Raw genomic sequence first — 21,944 nt, 5'->3', positions numbered from 1 at the left:
TACCACTGCGCAGGCTGGTGGTGGTGGTGTAATGGTGTGGGGGATGTTTTCTTGGCACACTTTAGGCCTCTTAGTGCCAATTGGGCATCGTTTAAATGCCACGGGCTACCTGAGCATTGTTTCTGACCATGTCCATCCCTTCATGACCACCATGTACCCATCCTCTGATGGCTACTTCCAGCAGGATAATGCACCATGTCACAAAGCTCGAATCATTTCAAATTGGTTTCTTGAACATGACAATGAGTTCACTGTACTAAAATGGCCCCCACAGTCACCAGATCTCAACCCAATAGAGCATCTTTGGGATGTGGTGGAACGGAGCCGTGCCCTGGATGTGCATCCCACAAATCTCCATCAACTGAAAGATGCTATCCTATCAATATGGGCCAACATTTCTAAAGAATGCTTTCAGCACCTTGTTGAATCAGTGCCACGTAGAATTAACGCAGTTCTGAAGGTGAAAGGGGGTCAAACACCGTATTAGTATGGTGTTCCTAATAATCCTTTAGGTGAGTGTATAGTGGCACGTGAGTTGCTGCCTTGCACCCAAAAGATAAGGCTGACTCTAAGGGCTTCAGGAAAACCAGCTTTACTCAACTTGAAACAGGAATAGCAAGGTTATTTATTGCAGCAGGAGCTACCACTCTACTACACACAGACACAGCAAACAGGTAGTGTCGGGGCCTAATGTTTCTTGCATCACCCATCGGGCGACAGATGCATTGGTTGTGGAGGAGGTGAGCTTGCAGTTACCTCTGTGCCACTTCAAACCCACGAGGTGCTGTGAACCTGAGGTTGCGACAGACAAGCAGCCCTTGACAGACATGTCAATCGCGTTTTGGCGGGTCGCCCCTCTTTGGTGTGGCTCCTCGTTTTATCCTGTTGCCCTGTTGAATATATATTTGTATATATATACATACAGGGGCAAAAGTAGGTTTACAGTTGTGATTTGAGCACTTATGAGATACCTAAGTGCGCTGTGCCATTGTATCATTCTTTTAAGTTAATAAAGTTAACAAAGCTATTCCATACGAACAACTATAAACCTACCTTTGCCCACCCACCTATATATATATACTAGCAGAATACCCGCGCTTCGCAGCGGAGAAGTAGTGTGTTAAAGAAGTTATGTAAAAGAAAAGGAAAAATTTTTTAAATATCGTAACATGATCCATCCATCCATTTTCTAACCCGCTGAATCCGAATACAGGGTCACGGGGGTCTGCTGGAGCCAATAAGGTAACATGATTGTTAATGTAATTGTTTTGTCTTTGATATGAGTGTTGTTGTCATATCTATATATCTATATATATATATATACTGCTCAAAAGAATTAAAGGAACACTTTTTAATCAGAGTATAGCATAAAGTCAATGAAACTTATGGGATATTAATCTGGTCAGTTAAGTAGCAGAGGGGGTTGTTAATCAGTTTCAGCTGCTGTGGTGTTAATGAAATTAACAACAGATGCACTAGAGGGGCAACAATGAGATGACCCCCAAAACAGGAATGGTTTAACAGGTGGAGGCCACTGATATTTTTCCCTCCTCATCTTTTCTGACTGTTTCTTCACTAGTTTTGCATTTGGCTACAGTCAGTGTCACTACTGGTAGCATGGGGCGATACCTGGACCCTACAGAGGTTGCACAAGTAGTCCAGCTTCTCCAGGATGGCACATCAATACGTGTCATTGCCAGAAGGTTTGCTGTGTCTCCCTGCACAGTCTCAAGGGCATGGAGGAGATTCTAGGAGACAAGCAGTTACTCTAGGAGAGCTGGAGAGGGCCATAGAAGGTCCATAACCCATCAGCAGGACCAGTATCTGCTCCTTTGGGCAAGGAGGAACAGGATGAGCACTGCCAGAGCCCTACAAAATGACCTCCAGCAGGCCACTGGTGTGAATGTCTCTGACCAAACAACCAGAAAGACTTCATGAGGGTGACCCAAGGGCCCCATGTCCTCTAATGGGCCCTGAGCTCACTGCCCAGCAGCATGCAGCTCGATTGGCATTCGCCATAGAATACCAGAATTGGCAGATGCACCACTGGTGCCCTGTGCTTTTTACAGATGAGAGCAGGTTCACCCTGAGCACGTGACAGAAGTGAAAGGGTCTGGAGAAGCCATGGAGAACATTATGCTGCCTGTAACATCATTCAGCATGAGCAGTTTGGTGGTGGGTTAATGATTGTCTGGGGAGGCATATCCATGGAGGGTCACACAGACCGCTACAGGCTTGACAAAGGCACCTTGGCTGCCATTAGGTATCAGGATGAAATCCTTGGACCCATTGTCAGACCCTATGCTGGTACAGTGGCTCCTGGTGCACGACAATTCCTGGCCTCATGTGGTGAGAGTATGCAGGCAGTTCCTGGAGGATGAAGGAATTGATACCATTGACTGGCCACCACACTTTCCTGACCTAAATCCAATAGAACACCTCTGGGACATTATGTTTTGGTCCATCCAATGCCACCAGGTTGCACCTCAGACTGTCCAGGAGCTCAGTGATGCCCTGGTCCAGATCTGGGAGGAGATCCCCACAACACCATCTGTCATCTCATTAGAAGCATGCACCGATGTTGTCAGGCATGTATACAAGAACACAGGGGCCATACAAAGTGCTGCGTACAATTTTGAGTTGCTGCAATTAAATTTTGGCAAAATGGACTAGCCTGCCACATCATTTTTTCACTCTGATTTTTGGGCGTCTTTGAATTCAGGGCTCTGTAGGTTGATCATTTTCATTTCCATCAAAGCGATGTGGCATCCTTTCATTCCTAACACATTACCCAGTCTATATCAGTATAGATATCCAGGAGGATTTCTTTTCCCATTGAGATCTGATGTGTTTTCAAAGTGTTCCTTTAATTTTTTGAGCAGTTTTATATATATATATATATATATATATATATATATATATATCTATATATATATATATATATTTAAATATACACACTCTTTGGGGTGCGAGCATATATATATATATAGCAAAATACCCACGCTTGGCAGCGGAGAAGTAAAAAGAAAAGGAAACATTTTAATAATAACGTAACATGATTGACAATGTAATTGTTTTCTCATTGTCATGAGTGTTGCTGACATATATATAGATACATACATGTGTACATATATACACACACACATATACTATGGAGTGCCAAACAGGCAAATACATTGATTTTGTGAATATATAAAGTCGGCGTCAGAATATATAAAGTCAAAACTTGAATATATAAAGTCATCGCTGGAATATATAAAGTCAAAACCTGAATATATAAAGTCAGCGTCGGAATATATAAAGTCAAAAGTTGAATATATAAAGTCAGCGTCGGAATTTATAAAGTCATTCCTGATTATATAAAGTCAACATCGGAGTATATAAACTCACTCCTGAATATATAAAGTGAAAGTCAAAATCTATTGATTGAAACGACTCTGAACTGAACTAAGTTAACAAAAGCGTATTCAGAAAAATAAATTAAAAAAACACTGTTCGGTTAATGTTTTGAAAATGATGCATGTGCCCTGCCCAGGATTGGTTCCTGCCTTGCGCCCAATGTTGGCTGTGATTGTCTCCAGCAGACCCCCGTGACCCTGTGGTCGGATTCAACGTGTTGGGAAATGGATGGATATTCCAGCGCTGACTTCATATATTCCGACGCTGACTTTATATATTTAAGTTTTGACTTTATATATTCAGAAACAAGTTTTGACTTTATATATACCGACGCTGACTTTATATATTCAAGTTTTGACTTTATATAGTTAAATGTAGTCATCATTGCATAACTTTTTCTTTACCATAGAGATTTAAAGGGTAAATTCAACTTCCATTCCTAACAAAGATATTTCTGTCGACTAAATAGAACCTACTTATATCCAAATTCGAGCTATTGAGCTGTCGCCTGCCTGCATGAATAAGTCTCCCTCGCTTCGGTCTTACTTTTTTATCGTTCAATTAATCATGGCTAGTGGCGGAAAAATTATAAAATGGAAGGAGGATTACACTGAGTATGGCTTTACCAAAACAGTTATTAATGGCGAATCGATTATTTATAAAGCTTCAATTGGTGATCTGTTTTTCTGTGTTAACCTCATATTTTTTCATACTTCTTCTCAAGCCAAGGGGGTGCGAGGGTAAAATGAATCGGGAAGCGCTGATCAATGTAATTGGTGTACCAGGAAATCATGCATTGACAGAAGTTCCCCTTTGCTTGTGATTAAATGCGTGATTTTTTAACGCCTTATGGGGTACATGCATCGAAGCTTCTCAGCTGTGCTTGTGCTAAGAAAAGGAAACATTTTAAAAATAACACGATTGTCAATGTAACCTTTTGTAAGTAGTGCCTGGGGGATTCAGTGTGGAGAAACTCTAGACACAGCGTGTGTATTAACTTGTGGATTTTTCTGTGAGTATTTGGTGGCAGCGTTACAAAGTCGTAACACTGCGTAAGCTGCGGAGCGCAGCTCAGAGCAAAATGAGGTAAATGGGAGGGGAGATGATGACGTGACTCCCCCACCCGCCTTAACTGTCAATCCCCCACAAACACAGTCTCTCGGAATTTGCATAAGCACAGCCCCTCACCTGCAATTTTAACTTAGTTACAAAGTGATCAAAACTCTCGTTTATATCCTCGTCCTCTCATTAAACTTGTATCCCATTACCCGTGGGCATGAGAAACGCCAGCGCAGCCTGTCTATGAACTTAATTTAAAGTTTAGGTTTACACCTTGCTTTCTTTCCGAAGTAGCAGCACTCATGAATATGGTAATATATGTCACTCGCTCGCTTCTTATTGTTTTGCTGCCTTCTCAATTGTATAATTCATGTTTTCTTCAGCGCTTTTTGGAGCTCTTCCTGGTTTTCTACGTACTGCGTTCACAGTCAGTTCACGTGATTACGTGGGAGGAGTGATGATGTCACAGGAAACTCCGCCCCCCCCATGGCTTTCGAGCGCAACTCCATTACAGTATATGTAGAAAAATAGCTTCCAGTTATGACCATTACATGTAGAACTTCGAAATGAAACCTGCCCAGCCTTTGTAAGTAAGCTGTTGGGAATGAGCCTGCCAAATTTCAGCCTTTTACCTACACGGGAAGTTGGAGAATTAGTGATGAGTCAGTGAGTCAGTGATATATATATATATATACTAATAAAAGGCAAAGCCCTCACTGACTCACTCACTCACTCACTCAACACTAATTCTCCAACTTCCCGTGTAGGTAGAAGGCTGAAATTTGGCAGGCTTATTTCTTATAGCTTACTTACAAAAGTTAAGCAGGTTTCATTTTGGAATTCTACACGTAACGGTCATAATGGTTGACAACGTCCGCCATGTTGAACTTTCTTATTTATGTCTCCATCTTCACGAAATTTGGTAGGCGGCTTCCCTGCGCTAACCGAAACCACTGTACGTACTTATTTCGATGGTATGACGCCACTGTCGGCCGCCATATTGAACTTTCCAACGTCACTAATTCTCCAACTTCATGTGTAGGTAGAAGGCTGAAATTTGGCAGGCTCATTCCTTACAGCTTACTTGCAAAAGTTAAGCAGGTTTCATTTCGAAATTCTACGCGTAACGGTCATAACGGTTGACAACGTTTGCCATGTTGAACTTTCTTATTCATGGCCCCATCATCACGAAATTTAGTAGGTGGCTTCCCTGCACTAACCAAAACTGATGTACGTACTTATTTCAGTGGTATGATGCCATTGTCGGCCACCATATTGAAATTTCCAATGTCAGAAATTCTCCAACTTCCCGTGTAGTTAGAAGGCTGAAATTTGGTACTTATTTCGGTGGTATGATGCCACTGTCGGCCACCATATTGAACTTTTCAACGGTCTTTGTTACTTATGGGCCCATCTTCAAGAAATTTGATATGCGGGTTCCCAACGCTAACTGAATCCTACTTACGTACATATATACATCCATAGCTTGCAGCTCGGTCACCGTGTGAGGTGGCGTTGGGTCCCCCATCCCAATGCCTCCCACGTTGTTGGCTGCCTGCCTATATAAGGCCGTCCGTCGCTCCAGTCTCTACATTCCCTTCCTTGCTTCGCCACGGGATTCACGTCTCCCTGCTGATAACTACAGCCTTTTTATTTAATCCACAGCTTCTCCGCTGTTTTATTGTTCATTTATTACGATTACAGTTATTGTTTAGGCATTTTAGACTTACTTTACATTGTTCAGGTACCCATTTCCTTTTTCAATCCAACTGTACCCCCATTAACATGTCTATCGAGGTGATCACCATCGATCAAAGAACTGTCACTTACCGAGTGGTTTCCATGCCTAGAGATGGCACCTACCTTTTCCATTCTCTTTGTTACATATTGCACAGCCATATCAGGCTCACTCTTGATATCCGGAGGAACGTTGTGTCTTATGTATTAAATGACTGGGACAGGTTCAAGGTGTGGACTGATGACGGTACAGGAGATAATCATATTACACAGGAGCACTAGAAGAGTGAAATGCTTAAGCCCTTCACCTATGCATCTGCATGTGAGTTGATGGCTGCCGTTGAATTGTTCGGTTGTCGCTTTCAAGTGTACCGAAATGGCCAAATATTTTACACCTTTCTACAACCGCCAATGCCTCTTACACATCTTAGATTGAAAGGTGACGATTTCAGTAATGGACACTTTGATGTTTATGAATGTTTAAACTCTCAAAAGCTGTATGTGAAGTTATCGATGAAACCGTTTGTATGCTTACAATGCTTGACAGATGCCAAATGTCACTTCAACACAACAAGTCCTACAAATACTGTCGTAATTGAAACAAACCATGAAACTCAAACCGATTATAACAGCAATCCAAGCTGTGAGATTTGAAACAAGATTACTGTTCACATGGCCAACTGTACGTTGTATGCTCAAGAGTAAGCTCAGCGCACAGCTTGGTCATATTACAACCGGAGGGCCGAGCTCACAATGTGATATACAAACAGATCCTTAACAAATAATTATTGGTATATTTTTCCTCAGTTTAAAAAGGTTTAATTTTCTTCTTAATAAAAATTTTAAGACAGTACTTCGCCGCTGCAAAGTGCGGGTATTTTGCTGGTATGTATATATATATATATATATATATATATATTCAGGGATGCCGGGGCAACAACCCGGCCGGGACGCCGTGAGGGACCGGAAGAGGGTTAAGGCCCACCCTGGATCACGTGGGGGCCGCCTTCCTGGTTGCTCTGGGGGCCACGGGTTGAGGGCATGGAAGCCCCACCCTGTAGGGGCCCGTGGTCACCGCCAGGAGGCGCCCCAATGCCTTGGAGACCTGTTACCTCAGCACTTCTGCCACACCACGAACTGCTGGGGGAAAGAATAAGGACGATACCCGGAGAGCTGCAGGGAGAACAGCCGGCACTTCCGCCACGCTGAGGCGTGGCTAACGGGGGAGTGTCGGAAGCACCTGGAGCTCATCCGGGTCATGTATAAAAGGGGCCGTCTCCCTTCATTCGAGGCTAGAGTCGGGTGGAAGAAGGACAAGGCAAGAAAGAAGAGTGGAGGCGGCCCGAGAAGAAGGCATTTGTGGCCAGGACTGTGTGGTTGGGGTTTGTGCACATTATTGAACTGGGTCTGAGTGACCATTATTGTAAATATTGTTTATAATAAATACGTGTGGTGGTGAAAAACAACATGTTCGCCTGTCTGTGTCCGGGTCGGCTCCACAATATATATATATATATATATATATATATATATATATATATATATATATATATATATATATATATATGACATTAGTTTTCAGTTATAATCATTAAAATTAAAGAAATAAACATTTGAAATACATCAGTCTCTGTGTAATGAATAAATCTAATATACAAGTTTCACTTTTTGAATGGAATTACTGAAATAAATCAACTTTGTCATGATATTCTAATTTTATGACTGGCACCTGTATATATTAGAACATTAGAACATTAGAACACTCTAGATGAGAACAGGCCATTCAGCCCAACAAAGCTCGCCAGTCCTATCCACTTGTTTCCTCCAAGAAAACATCAAGTCGAGTTTTGAAAGTCCCTAACGTCTTACTGTCTACCACACTACTTGGTAGCTTATTCCAAGTGTCTATCGTTCTTTGTGTAAAGAAAAACTTCCTAATGTTTGTGCGAAATTTACCCTTAACAAGTTTCCAACTGTGTCCCCGTGTTCTTGATGAGCTCATTTTAAAATACAAGTCTCGATCCACTGTACTAATTCCCTTCATAATTTTAAACACTTCAATCATGTCACCTCTTAATCTTCTTTTGCTTAAACTGTAAAGGCTCAGCTCTTTTAATCTTTCCTCATAATTCAACCCCTGTAGACCTGGAATCAGCCTAGTCGCTCTTCTCTGGACCTTTTCTAGTGCTGCTATGTCCTTTTGTAGCCTGGAGACCAAAACTGCACACAGTACTCAAGATGAGGCCTCACCAGTGCATTATAAAGGTTGAGCATAACCTCCTTGGACTTGTACTCCACAGATCGTGCTATATAACCTAACATTCTGTTAGCCTTCTTAATGGCTTCTGAACACTGTTTGGAAGTTGATAGCTTGGAGTCCACTATGACTCCTAAATCCTTCTCATAAGGTGTACTCTCGATTTTCCGACCGCCCATTGTGTATTCAAACCTAATATTTTTACTTCCTATGTGTAATACTTTACATTTACTGACATTAAATTTCATCTGCCACAAATCTGCCCAAGCCTGTATGCTATCCAAGTCCTTCTGTAATGATATAACGGATTCCAAATTATCTGCTAATCCACCTATCTTGGTATCATCTGCAAACTTAACCAGCTTGTTACTTATATTCCTATCTAAATCATTTATATATATTAAAAATAGCAGCGCCCTAGCACTGACCCCTGTGGAACACCACTCTTAACATCGCCAGTTCTGATGAGGTTCCTCGCACCATCACCCTCTGCTTCCTGTGTCTGAGCCAATTCTGCACCCATCTAAAAACATCACCCTGAACTCCCACTTCTTTTAACTTGATGCCCAACCTCTCATGTGGCACCTTATCAAATGCTTTCTGAAAGTCCAGATAAATAATATCATAAGCTCCACTTTGATCGTATCCTTTTGTTGCCTCCTCATAGAATTCCAACATGTTAGTAAAACACGACCTCCCTCTTCTGAACCCATGCTGACTGTTCAGAATAACTCCTGTCCTTGTCATGTGTTGCTCAATCTTATCCTTAATAATTCCTTCCATTAATTTTCCTGTGATGCTTGTTAAGCTTACTGGCCTATAGTTGCTTGGATCTGCCCTGTCACCCTTTTTATATAATGGGATGATATTTGCCATTTTCCAGTCCTTTGGAATCTCTCCAGTGCACAGTGACTTCCTAAAAATATGTGTCAAGGGTTTATATATGTACTCACTAGCCTCCTTAAGAACACGAGGATAAATATTATCTGGGCCTGGTGATTTGTTTGATTTCATCTTATTTAATCTGAGCAGCACTTCTCCCTCTACAATTTCCAAATCCCTCAGTACCTCCTTAGTAGTTGTTTACCTCTGGCAGGTTATCCACTTGCTCACTTGTAAACACCTCAGAAAAATGTAAGTTTAGGGCATCTGCTATTTCATTGTCTGTATCTTTTAATTCCCTTTACTATTCCTGATGAACTTGACCTCCTCCTTAACTGTTCTCTTACTACTAAAATACTGAAAGAATCTCTTGGGGTCTTCTTTCGCCTTATCTGCTATATTCCTCTCCAACTGTCTTTTAGCCTCTCTGATATCCTTCTTAATGGTTGCCCTCATTTTCTCATACGCTCACGGTTCTCTTTGCAGTCATTAGTCTTATATGCCTTATACAGCAGTTTTTCCTTTGCAACTTCTTTTTAAATCTTTATTAATCCATCGTGGAGTTTTTTAGTTTCCTATTACTTCCAAATTTAGGTATGTATCTGTCCTGCATTACATGTAAAACATTTTAAACCTGTTCCACTGCTCCTCGACTGTCTCCACATTTAAAAGCTTATCCCAGTCTATCCTACTTAGACTTTGTCGCATCTGCTCAAAATTAGCCCTACTAAAGTTCAACTTAACAATTTTAGTCTTTGCATCTGTACTCTTACAAAATACTGAGAATTGTATTACATTATGGTCACTTGACCCTAGTGGTTCAATCACCTCTACACCCTCAATTCTATCCTGATTATTACAGAATACTAAATCCAGACAGGCTTCACCCCTTGTTGGTGCTTTAACATGCTGTGTTAAAAACAGTCGCTGATTACTTCTAAAACTCCTGCTCTTGTGCTCCTCCATCTGTAAGGTTATCCCAGTTAATATTTGGATAATTAAAGTCCCCATGACTATAATATCCCCTGTAAACTTGCCTTTTGATATTACTAAAAGATGTGTGTTGAAATTACTGTCTGAATTGGGTGGTCTATAACACACTCCTAAAATGAGACCTTTTCCCTAATATTTTCCAGGCGAAGCCACATGTCCTCACTAAGATGGGGCTCATCATCCAACTGAAGATGACTTACATTTAATTCCTGTTTGGCATAAACAGCAACCCCACCTCCTTTTCTGTTCTGTCTATCCTTCCTCAAAAATGTGTATCCCTCTATGTTACACTCATCCCCATCTTTGTTATTTAGCCAGGTTTCCGTTATTGCTATAATATCATAATTATGCTCTGCTACATACAACTCCAACTCACTTACCTTATTTTTGATACTTCTAGCATTAAGGCAAGCTATTTTTAATGTGTTAATCCTTCTATCTTTACGTGTTTGCTTAAAATTTACATTACTATGCATTTTTATTTCTACACCATTGTTGGTTCTTCCATGTATAGATCTAAATCTGGCCTGTCCTAAACTCCCTGCCCCTCCATTCCCTAGTTTAAACAATCCTCGACTAGCCTACACATACGCCTCCCCAATACATTGGTGCCCTCTGGTTCAGATGTAACCCGTCACGGCGGAACAGGTCCCATCTGTTCCAAAAGGAGTCCCAATGCCCCATAAACCTATACCCTTCTACCCTGCACCAAGATTTGAGCCACGCGTTAAGCCTTCTAATCTCCTCAATCTTACCTGGACTGGCGCGTGGCACAGGCAGAACTTCGGAGAAGACTACCTTGTCAGTTCTGCTCCTCAGCTTGGTACCTAACTCTTTGAATTTGGATCGCAGAACTGACAGACTACCCTTATGTATGTCATTTGTTCCAACGTGGACAATGACAACTGGATCCACCCCCGCTCTGGCCAAGAGCCTATCCACCCTTCCAGGGAGGTCTCCCACCTGTGCTCCCGGAAGGCAACACACCGTGCGAGACTCTCTCTCTCTGGAGCACACCTGCGCTTCAATCCCCTAATGATTGAGTCCCCAACTATCACTACCTCTCTCTTTTTGGGAACTGGTTTTGAGGTGGCCCGTTGGGGCTCCTCAACCCTGCCTACCACCTCAGAATTATCAGAGTCATCGTCCAGCTCCGCCAGGACATGATAACGGTTAGACGGTTATATATATATATATATAGTGACAGTGGAGGTCGCTTTTGCCCCATGAAACCCGCAGACAACACGTCCAGACACCAGGTAAAAGTTCCAGAAATGAATTTAATTTCTTCAATTTTGCACAAAGCACCTCCACCTCCACAATGCACAATAATAAATCAATAATTACAATAATAACAATAAATCCTCCTCTGTCACACTCTCTCCCAACTCCGGCTCAGTCTGCTGGGGCACTCCATCTGATGGCATGGGGGTGTTGACCGGGATAAACTGCTGGCCATCTCTCACTATATATATAACGAGCTGTATGGACCAAGGGAAGGTAATTCCACTCCAGGTCAGGGGGTGGCAGGATGCACTAAACCTTCTTCTGTTGCCTCTGCAGTCCAAACACAGGAAAACCTGCCTGATTCACCCTTGATGACTTCACTTCCGGCACCCAGAAGAACGTCATTTCCGGTTCCAGCACCCTGAAGAACGTCACTTACAGCTCTGAAATGTCAACATTAGTTCTGGCCTTTAAAGCCGCCATATTTTCACTAAGACATCAGTTCAGTTGTAGATTCCAACCTATGCACATCAGTGCCATTTTCATTGCCTTTTGCAGCCAGGGATATTATACAGGTGGCTGCCCCAAACCATTTTTGAGTGTGTTGAGTCTGTTTATTTCAGAATATATATACCGGTATATTCATAAATATGAATATATAGTCACACATACACGTCAGAGGATCTCCTCACAGCCTCAGCTTTACAACCTGACTATCCAGCCCAACATCTTCCATTTGTTGCTTTGATTCACCTGCTTAACAGGAAATACGCCAAAGAGCCTTTTCTTTTCTTTTGGTTAAGTTTGGTCTTCGGACAATAAACATGATGACCCATTTGCTGTACCAAATTTTCCAGAGTAGTGGAGCTGTCATTCCTGTATCTGGCCACTATGTATGTATATTCACACATGTTAAAGGAACATTTCCCAGGCTCATCTAAGGTATGCAAATCCCCCCGGGTAGAAAAGGGGTGTTATCACTAATGGTATTGTCACTTTTCTTCCCCACAGCACCAAGAAGTCACCCCTTGTGGGCAACTAACCCTTTGGGTTGGGGGACTATAAAAACCTGAATGGCCCAAATGGCATTTCATCATTTAGGCCCAGACTTAGTCGAGGATGAAGCCTCACCAATCTTAAGTGCCAACTTCTTTGAGAATCCAGGAAGGATATTTATGTTTGTTATATTTTGTGTCCTCATACACCTAATTTGTTTAACAGCACTCCTTACAATTTAAAGGGGAACTAGCACCCCAACACTTTGCTCAACTCACTCTGCGTTCCTTCCACCTCTCCTCTATATATAGAGGTGTGTATATATTCGTGTATATATATATATATATATATATATATATATATATATATATATATATATATATATATATATATATATATATATATATATGTAAGTGTGTCTGTGTATATAGTTCTATAATTGGCATAATGTTCTCCACAAAATGTCACAATGACAAATAGGAGTTATATTAGTATACTTTGATTCCTGTTGGTTTATTGACACCTAGTGGAGAGTTAAAGAACTGGGGCTAGCAGTTTTTTTTTTTTTCATTTCTTTTGTTGTAGTTGGTATTGAATTTCCAAGGCATATATAGTATGGGTTTATTGGGTCATAACATTTTTTAGTTTTTTGTGATATTTTAAATAATTTCATGCGGGCAAGACTGCCTAACAAAAGTACTTAAACAGTCCTAACATTTGTCAAAATTGGTTAAATCAGAAGATTAAAGAAAATTTCAGAATATATACTATTATATTACTAATATATACTATTTTTCCCTTCACACGGATTCTAGCACTAGGTAACTCTGCATGCAGTGGATTCGTGCTGGAAACATTGAAAACAGTTGCTCAACATAAACAAGGAAAATAATACTGAAAAAAACATGACCATGTCTTGTATGTGCATACTATATAGATATATATATTACATATATATTATTATATCTATATATTCAAACATATTATATCTATATTGTCATACTTGCAAGCTTCAGGATTGTCTCACAGGTGTCCATATGAGGAAAAGTAGGGGGAAGATGTTTTCTGTGACACAAGCACTAACCCAGTCTGTGTCTCCTTTAGAGTGGAAAAGTCATGGAAGACAACTGATGTTATTTCTGGTTCCATTCCTATCAACCTCTTCTGCCTCAGCCTCCTCTTTAAACCCAAGTCACATTAGGAGTCATCGTTCATTTACGGTCAATCTTCACAGTAGGACAGTCTGTGATCTGGAGCTCTTTTTGTTTTCAAAAGAAGAGGGCACTACTAACCCTCTACCACAAGACATTACTCTTACTCTTACTATTTCCAACCATTTTTTTGTTTCTCCTACCTTTATTTACTATATACTGTATTATACACATATTATACATGGACATTTCCTGAGCCCTATTTAGCAGTACTTCTCCCACACCCAGAAGTGCTGCCAGAAGGAGCTCATTGGACATTTGGAATGCTTCCGGGTGTCCTATAAAAGGAGCCAGTCGCCACTACTCAAGGAGCCAGTGATGGAAAAAGGTGAACACGCAAAGAGTAATTGCACCTCATGTACTGTTCAGTTTTGTCCCTTAATCGTGAGGTTCACACATTGCAGCTGGATGACAGCCACTACAGAATATCTTCATGGACTTCAAGACTGGGATTTGTCATTGCGTGTGAAGATCCTGTTCAGACCCTACTTGATTGCAGCAATGACCTGGGTGTGAACAATACCAGGACACAGGAACTCATCACATACATGTGGAAGAGAACTGCATCATCATTGGCAGCATTGTAAGAGGTGACTGCACACTTCTTACTCCTGTCCACAGTGAAACACAGGAACTGCTACCTTTTATTTTACTTATCCTTGTATCTGTTGTTTTCTGCCATATTGTTTTTCTGTATTATAATTTATGTGTGTATAATATGAGGCCTGTTTGTGCTGTCCTTTTGTGGTCTTTTCATCCTGTATTTGATGACTTTTTAATTATAAAAACATGGATCAAATTGTGAATACTTCAAAAGCATGTAGACGAAATGCAGAACAGTCAGTAAAACCCAACTGTTAGCCACATATCTATCATTTAAATAAATGAAAACACTATTTTGAGGATTTTCTAAGACTGGAGACTCACAGAAAAGTTAAATAATCAAATTCTACAAGTTGTTGTAACTCTAGGGTTGACAAGTAATTAGATAAACTGATGTAAGAACATTCATTTTCTTAACTGGCTTTTTCCATTATAGGCGTACTGTATAGAAAACCAAAGACCATCCCGGTAGCTCTGGAAACCCAACCCAGGATGGTATTCACTTAACAACACTTGGATAATTTAGTCTTGCCAGTTGATGTGACAAACACATCTTTAGGGTGCAAAGGAAACCAGAATAGCAAATGAAAATGTAAAGGGAGTGTGTAAGGAAATCAGCTTGAAGTTACCAATGAGCAGCACTAACTGCTGTGCCTCTGTGTTAGTGCAGACACAAAGAGTAAAAGTGAGATTGATGGACTGAGCATGCATCAGTAATTCTGTGAAATCCATCCAAATTCAAAACACCTCCCCAGGTCCCAAAAAAAAAAATCAGGATCACCTTTAGGCTTGCAGCTCACTCTGGAGAGTTATCATTCCCTCTTGTAAAGGATAGCCGGTGGCCTTGTTGATAAATGCTTTGTGAAGTAAGAACAGCGTTTCATAGAGGATAACAAGAAAGTGAGCTGGAGCCCTCGGTGTAAATCAAATATGTCTTTTTGTTTCATGTCTGCTTCACTGGTAACTCACCAATCTGCACAAACACAAGAGAGGAAACCATATGCTGGGGGTCGCAAGGGCTTCCTGGATTTGCCTAACATAATTTCAATATAATATGAAATGCCATGTCTGTTGTATTTTAAAAAATTAAATTCTTATCAGCTGCCTGTGACATTTAATATTTTTCCTCCTGTGTTATCCACACAATGTCAATGTGCTCCTCGGCTGGCTCTACAGCTTTGCTCAGATTTTATGTTCTGCATAAATTTAGTACACAATACGAATCAATTTGAACTAGCATATTGTTACAGACCATTCCTGGACAATGGGCCACAAAATAACAGGAATAATAGACAGTGGTTGAAAACTATTATTTTTTTATTTTTGGAAAAAGAAAACAAAATGTTAAACAAGATTATTTATATTAATATATATACATATAAATGTATATGTGTGTGTGTATATATATATACAGTATATATATATATATAGAGAGAGAGAGAGAGTATATCGTACAAATGGAAGTGAAGGTCTGTGATACAGTTTGCATATTTGTAGCTGGCAATCCACAAAGGGAGAAAATGAATCCCGTATCTTAAAATGGTTTTTTATTCCTAAGCTTTCAACTCTTATCAGAAATCATCATCAAATGATTAGACTTACGGGAATCCAAGGCAATATGTAGCAAATGGGGAGGGAGGAGTAGGTGGATGGGGGGAATTGATGAGGGGGGTTCGGAGGGTGTTGGTCATAAAGTTTTATTTCTTAAGTGCATGTTCTTCTTTTCAAGCCTTTATATACTAGGTTCATGTCCAAATGACTATTAATGGCATTATCATTGGAAAGCCCTGTTTTAGCCAACTCTCTGGCACTTTCCGTAGTAGCCTACTTGGACTGAGTCCCATTCAAATTTGTGTCCAGTTGAACTTGTATGTGTGTAAATCAGAGACCATCGGTCCTTTCTTCTGACCACATTGCAATGTTCCTGTATATGCGTGGCAAGTGTTTTTGAAGTTTGTCCCACGTATACAGCTAGATACACATTATTCATATAAAAAAGTGACCAGCTGAATGATTTCCACAACCGCATCAGTACAATACTCCCTGCAATCCAGTTTACTATGGAAAAAGAAATAAACAGATGCATCAGTTTCCAGGACATATCCATTAAAAGAGGTAACAACGCTGCCCTGATTACAAGTTTTTATCATGAGGAAGTCGGGAGTGGCAGAGAAGTACGTAAGAGTTGTATACGATATGTACAAGTGAAGTGTGACTGTGGTGAGGTCTGCGGTAGGAGTGACGAATGCATTCAAGGTGGAGGTGGGATTACATCAGGGATCGGCTCTGAGCCCTTTCTTATTTGCAATGGTGATGGACAGGTTGGCAGACAAGATTAGACAGGAGTCCCTGTGGACTGTGATGTTTGCTGATGACGTTGTCATCTGTAGCTAGCGTAGGGAGCAGGTTGAGGAGACCCTGAAGAGGTGGAGATATGCTCTATACAGGAGAGGAATAAAGGTCAGTAGGAACAAGACAGAATAGATGTGTGTAAATGAGAGAGAGGTGGGATGGTGAGGATACAGGGAGTAGAGTTGGCGAAGGTGGATGAATTTAAATACTTGGGATTGTAGAAGAGAGGTGAAAAAGAGAGTTCAGGCAGGAGGGAGTGGGTGGAGAATAGTGTTAGGAGTGATTTGTGACAGACGGGTATCAGCAAGAGTGAAAGGGAAGGTCTACAGGATGGTAGGAAGACCAGCTATGTTATATGGGCTGGAGACGATGGAGGTAGCAGAGTTAAAAATGTTAAGATTTGCATTGGGTGTGACGAGGATGGATAAGATTAGGAACGAGTACATTAGAGAGTCGGCTCAGGTTGTGCAGTTTGGAGACAAAGTCAGAGAGGCGAGATTGTATTGGTTTGGACATGTGCAGAGGAGAGATGCTGGGTACATTGGGAAAATGATGTTAAGGACGGAGCTGCCAGGAAAAAAGAAAAGAGGAAGGTTTAAGAGAAGGTTTATGGATGTGGTGAGAGAGGACATGCAGGTGATGAGTGTGACAGAGCAAGATGCAGAGGACAGGAAGATATGGAAGAAGATGATCCGCTGTGGCAACTCCTAACCGGAGGAGCCGAAAGAAGAAGAGGAAGATCATGAGGAATGTTATGCAGACAAAATAATACACTTTGCTAGCAATCATCCATCATCACATAAACAGAGCTGTGTTAAGACACTATTTACAAGAGTTTGCACGCATTGTAATACCAAGGAGACTAAAAAGAATGAAAGGCACTATCTTTACCAACTGTTTACATCAAACAGCTACCCAAACACAACCTCACATTGTTTGCCATTCAAATGGGCAATTCCCAATTGTTTTGAAATATCTGTTGAGCTATTGCTTACAGTGTTTTACAAAGTAAATACTCATTATTTAATTGTTGGCCAGCACTGCATCCACACTGTTGCAGCAGAATGATTTCTATCTGTCTATTGCGAGTTTGCACATTCTCTGCAGGACCTTTCCTAGTTTTTTGGGGTCCTAAATAGTATATTTATTTTGGGACCAACATACTTTCATCCATCAAAGACATATCCCTAGTCTACAAAAGATCTTGTGTTAGTAAAAACATAAATGAATGTGCTTATTCAAAGTGTTTGTTTATCTACATATACTGTATGTATTTTATATTGTCACACACGTGCACATGGGATGCAGCTAGAAGGACCAAAAGAAGGTAATTCCACGCCAGGCCAGGGGGAGGTGGGGTACAGTAGACCTTTCTCTTTTATCTCTGTAGACCAGACCCAGAAAATTCTGCCTGATTCCAACAACGTCACTTCTGGCTCCGGCCCCGAGGACATAATTTCCGCTGACTTGCTTTAAAAGCCGATCAGTCTCCAGTTGTATTCAGTTCTGTCTTGGACTCAGTTCTGTGCACAACTCTGCTCCTTATTTGCTTTTAGGAATTAAGAATACAGGTGGCTGCCCCAATCCTTTTTTCATGTGTCAAGGCTGTTTATTTCGCAATATATACAGTAGGCAGCACAGTGGTGCTGCACTGGACATTATTTAGAAAGGCACACCCTTGTGTATATAAGGTCCCACAATCCACAGTTCATGTCAGGACAAAATTCAAGTCCAAGGAAGTCTTGATACTCCTCCATGATCAGACTGAACTGAGGCAAAGATCTGGGCAAGGAGATAAAACCATTTCTATAGCTTGAAGTGTTCCCGGTAGCACAGTGGCCTCAATCTACAAGGATTCTGTTATTTTCGACCAACCTGGAGATAAGCCAGACAGCGAGAGTGCTGCTGAGACACACTTTACTGAAACAGCAGTGGCTGACTATTTTTTGTTTGCATTATTTAAGTTTGCTTTTTAACCTGGGAGTACTGGCTTGTCCCCCAAACTTTGAGGCTGCATATATCCTCTCTTTTCACAATACACACACACGTATAAATTATTTATATTATAAAGGTCTTCCTATTATAAAAAAGGTTATAGAAAGTTCAGAGAAAAGCAACTAGGCCAATCCCAGGACTGTGACATATGGGTTAGGAAGAAAGATATAAATTAAATTCTTCAACAAGAACATGAGGCACAGACGGAAACTTGTTAAGGGTAAATTTCGCCCAAATGTTAGAAAGTTTTTCTTCACACAAAAAAACCACAGACACATGGAGTAAATTACCAAGTTGTGTTAGGAAGTAGGACCTTAAGAACCTTCAAAACTTGAATTGATGTTATTTTGGGGAAATTTGGTGGATAGGATTGGGAAACATCATTGGGCTCTATGGCCTGTCCTAGTCCTAATGATTTAATTAATTGCATTAATTAGTTAAAAGACTGGCTGATCAGTAACTATATGTCTCTGAAAACAGAAGAGACAGAAATGTTCTTAACCTAGGGGAATGATATAGACATCAGTGTTTTAAACATTAGCTTATGTTACTGAATTGACATCCAGCCTAGGTGTCAGTCAAACCTTTCACACACACACATCACAGCACTGTCTAAAACTTACTTCTAAAAGTTTGCACTAACCAAGAATTTTTCCATATATATTGGGGAGCACAGAGAAGTTATTCCATGCATTTCTTTGTAGTAGATTTGTCTACTGCAATGTGTTATTCACAGACTGTTCAAATTGTTTTATTTCCAGCTTATTTCAAAATGTTGCTGCAAAATTCTTACTAGAACTGGGGTGACTGACCACATAATTTCCTAAATCCTGATAAAGGCTCCCAGTTAAGCTTAGTGTTTATTTCAGAATCTGTCCTCTTGCCTATAAAGCTTTAAATGACCAAGGCCCTGATTACTTGTCAGAACTTATCATTACATACAAACCAGAATGTGCAGTAAAATCTCAAGATGCCAATGTAATAAAAACTCCAAGGATTAATAAAACAACAGTGTGAGGTGGAGATTACAGCTACAAGACCCCAAAACTGTGGAACCATGTGCCTGATTGTGTGGCAGATGTCCCTTCAGTCTCAGCTTTTAAATCCAGCCTGAAGACTCGACACTTTAGCGTAGCACACCCTGATTAGAACTGCTGATTAGCTGCTTGTTAGTCATTTGCACAAAAATATGAGCTTGTCAATTGTTATGAACTGTTACTGACTCTCCTCTCTTCAGTTTCTCTTTTTGGTATCCTACTGTGACACTTTGTGACACTGCTACTTTGGCACGCTGCTAGTAGTTCTCAGAGATGACGACCCAGAACACATACTTAGTACAGTATAATTCATGGGAGGTGGTGGGTGCCTAGTTAACCTATGTCTCCAACCTTTGTCCACAACCATGGACCTCCAGTTTATGTTCTCTTTGATTGTGTTAATTGTGGTTTTTGTTTTTTTCTCCTCTGTTGTGAAGTGGCCACATCTTAATTATAATGTTAATGAACTCATACTGTATTCTCACAAATACGTGGTATTGGATTGAAATTTGCTCTGCTTTACTATATGTTCAATGTGATTTGCATGTTTCTGTATGTACATGATATATGGTTTAATTATTTCTATCACTTCATTATAGATGGGAATCGTGGAAGCACCCTAAGCATGTACTTAATGAAGAGCAATATACAAAAAAGTGAATTGACTGACTAATATGTGCTTTGGTTGAATTTCACCTCAAACTAAGTGGTTCCTAAGACAAGTCAATAAATCCCACTGTGAATGCTGCCATTAACCCATTGTTTTTGCAATGTAGATATAATTATGGGACGGTAGTTTGAGCATGTTTATAAAAAAAGAAAACAGCAGAAACTGAAAGACCTTCTGGTTTTCTCGTGTCTACATGATCACAAAATGACATCAGGTCATGTAGACAAGTCTCACAAATCTAAGAAATGCAGTAATGTGTAATGAAAGCTTTAGTGATCAGGACAGACGCCAAGCAGCAGCGTTCAAGGTTGGTCTGCAGTGCCCTCTAGTGTTGTCTGTTGAGCACAGCTTTGGAAAGGAACACCAAATCATAAGGATTGGATAATTTAATGACTCATAACAGTGCTAGTATATACAAGTTCATTATAATATATTTGTATAGAGAGCAGATATGTTTTTGAGTCTGCCTAACCCTGATACTGTTGGGATAGACTCTAGCTTTCAAAACTCCAGTACTGACAATCACTTCAAATGGCTGATGGATGGATGGTTCTACTTTCTTATATTTAATTTTACTTGTAAATATTTCTTTTCAGTCTGGGTTTACAAGACAATTAGTAATACTTTCTCACATTTCTGGGGTGTACATCTTGGCGTTTTCACTGCCTGTGCAGAACTTTCATTTACTCTCAGTGTCTCTGTAGGTTTTTCTCCGGGTATGCCAGTAATCCCCCACATTTCTAAGACCTCCACATAAAGTTGACTGGCAACTCTAAATTGACCCAGGTCGCTGGAGATTGCCCAGCGTCCAATCCAATGTTATTTCTGCTGTATACCAAAACCTGCTAGGAATGGCTACAGCTCCCCATGAGCTAACATTTGATTAACAAAGCCATGGAAATGGAGAGATAGACTCACTCTGAGTCTGCACTCTCTCTTGTGTATTTTTTAAATTAGATAATCACAGATAAGGAGATACTCATAAACTGACCAACCTGATAGTTTGATTCCTGGTCACTGCAGGGCACACATTGGCACATTCAAACTACAGCCTTCAGACTATGTAGGGAAGCCAGATGCCATAGAAGAAATCTACTCAGATACTGGGAGAACATGCAAGCCCAGTGCCTCAGTTCGGCCCACAGTACCACATTGTCTTTTAAGGATACATTTGGTATTTTTCAAGTCTAAGTTATTTTGTCACAAAACATGTCATATATGCATCTGACATGCAAAATTGATTTTTAAAGTGCTTTTGATAAATTTATAAAAATAACTTGCAGGCACTAGCACTTTACAATGGAGGCTATGGGGCATAGCGGAAAAGCTTAAAAACATACCAAATACATCCTTTTGTCAAGCCAAGACAGTCGTCAAGTACTGATTCGTGCATTCCGTGTTTCTGACACGTCTGTGAAAACAAAACGAATCTGGAAATAATCATTTTATTGAATATTCCTGGTACTATTTTCCTCATTGTCAGAATATATTTTCTATTCACTTGTGCCAGTTCCCACATAAATACA

The sequence above is a fragment of the Polypterus senegalus genome, chromosome 6 (assembly GCF_016835505.1).
Source record: "Polypterus senegalus isolate Bchr_013 chromosome 6, ASM1683550v1, whole genome shotgun sequence".
In the NCBI taxonomy this organism is placed as follows: domain Eukaryota; kingdom Metazoa; phylum Chordata; class Cladistia; order Polypteriformes; family Polypteridae; genus Polypterus; species Polypterus senegalus.
The sequence above is the reverse complement of the archived record's forward strand: the minus strand, read 5'-3'. Positions refer to the sequence as shown.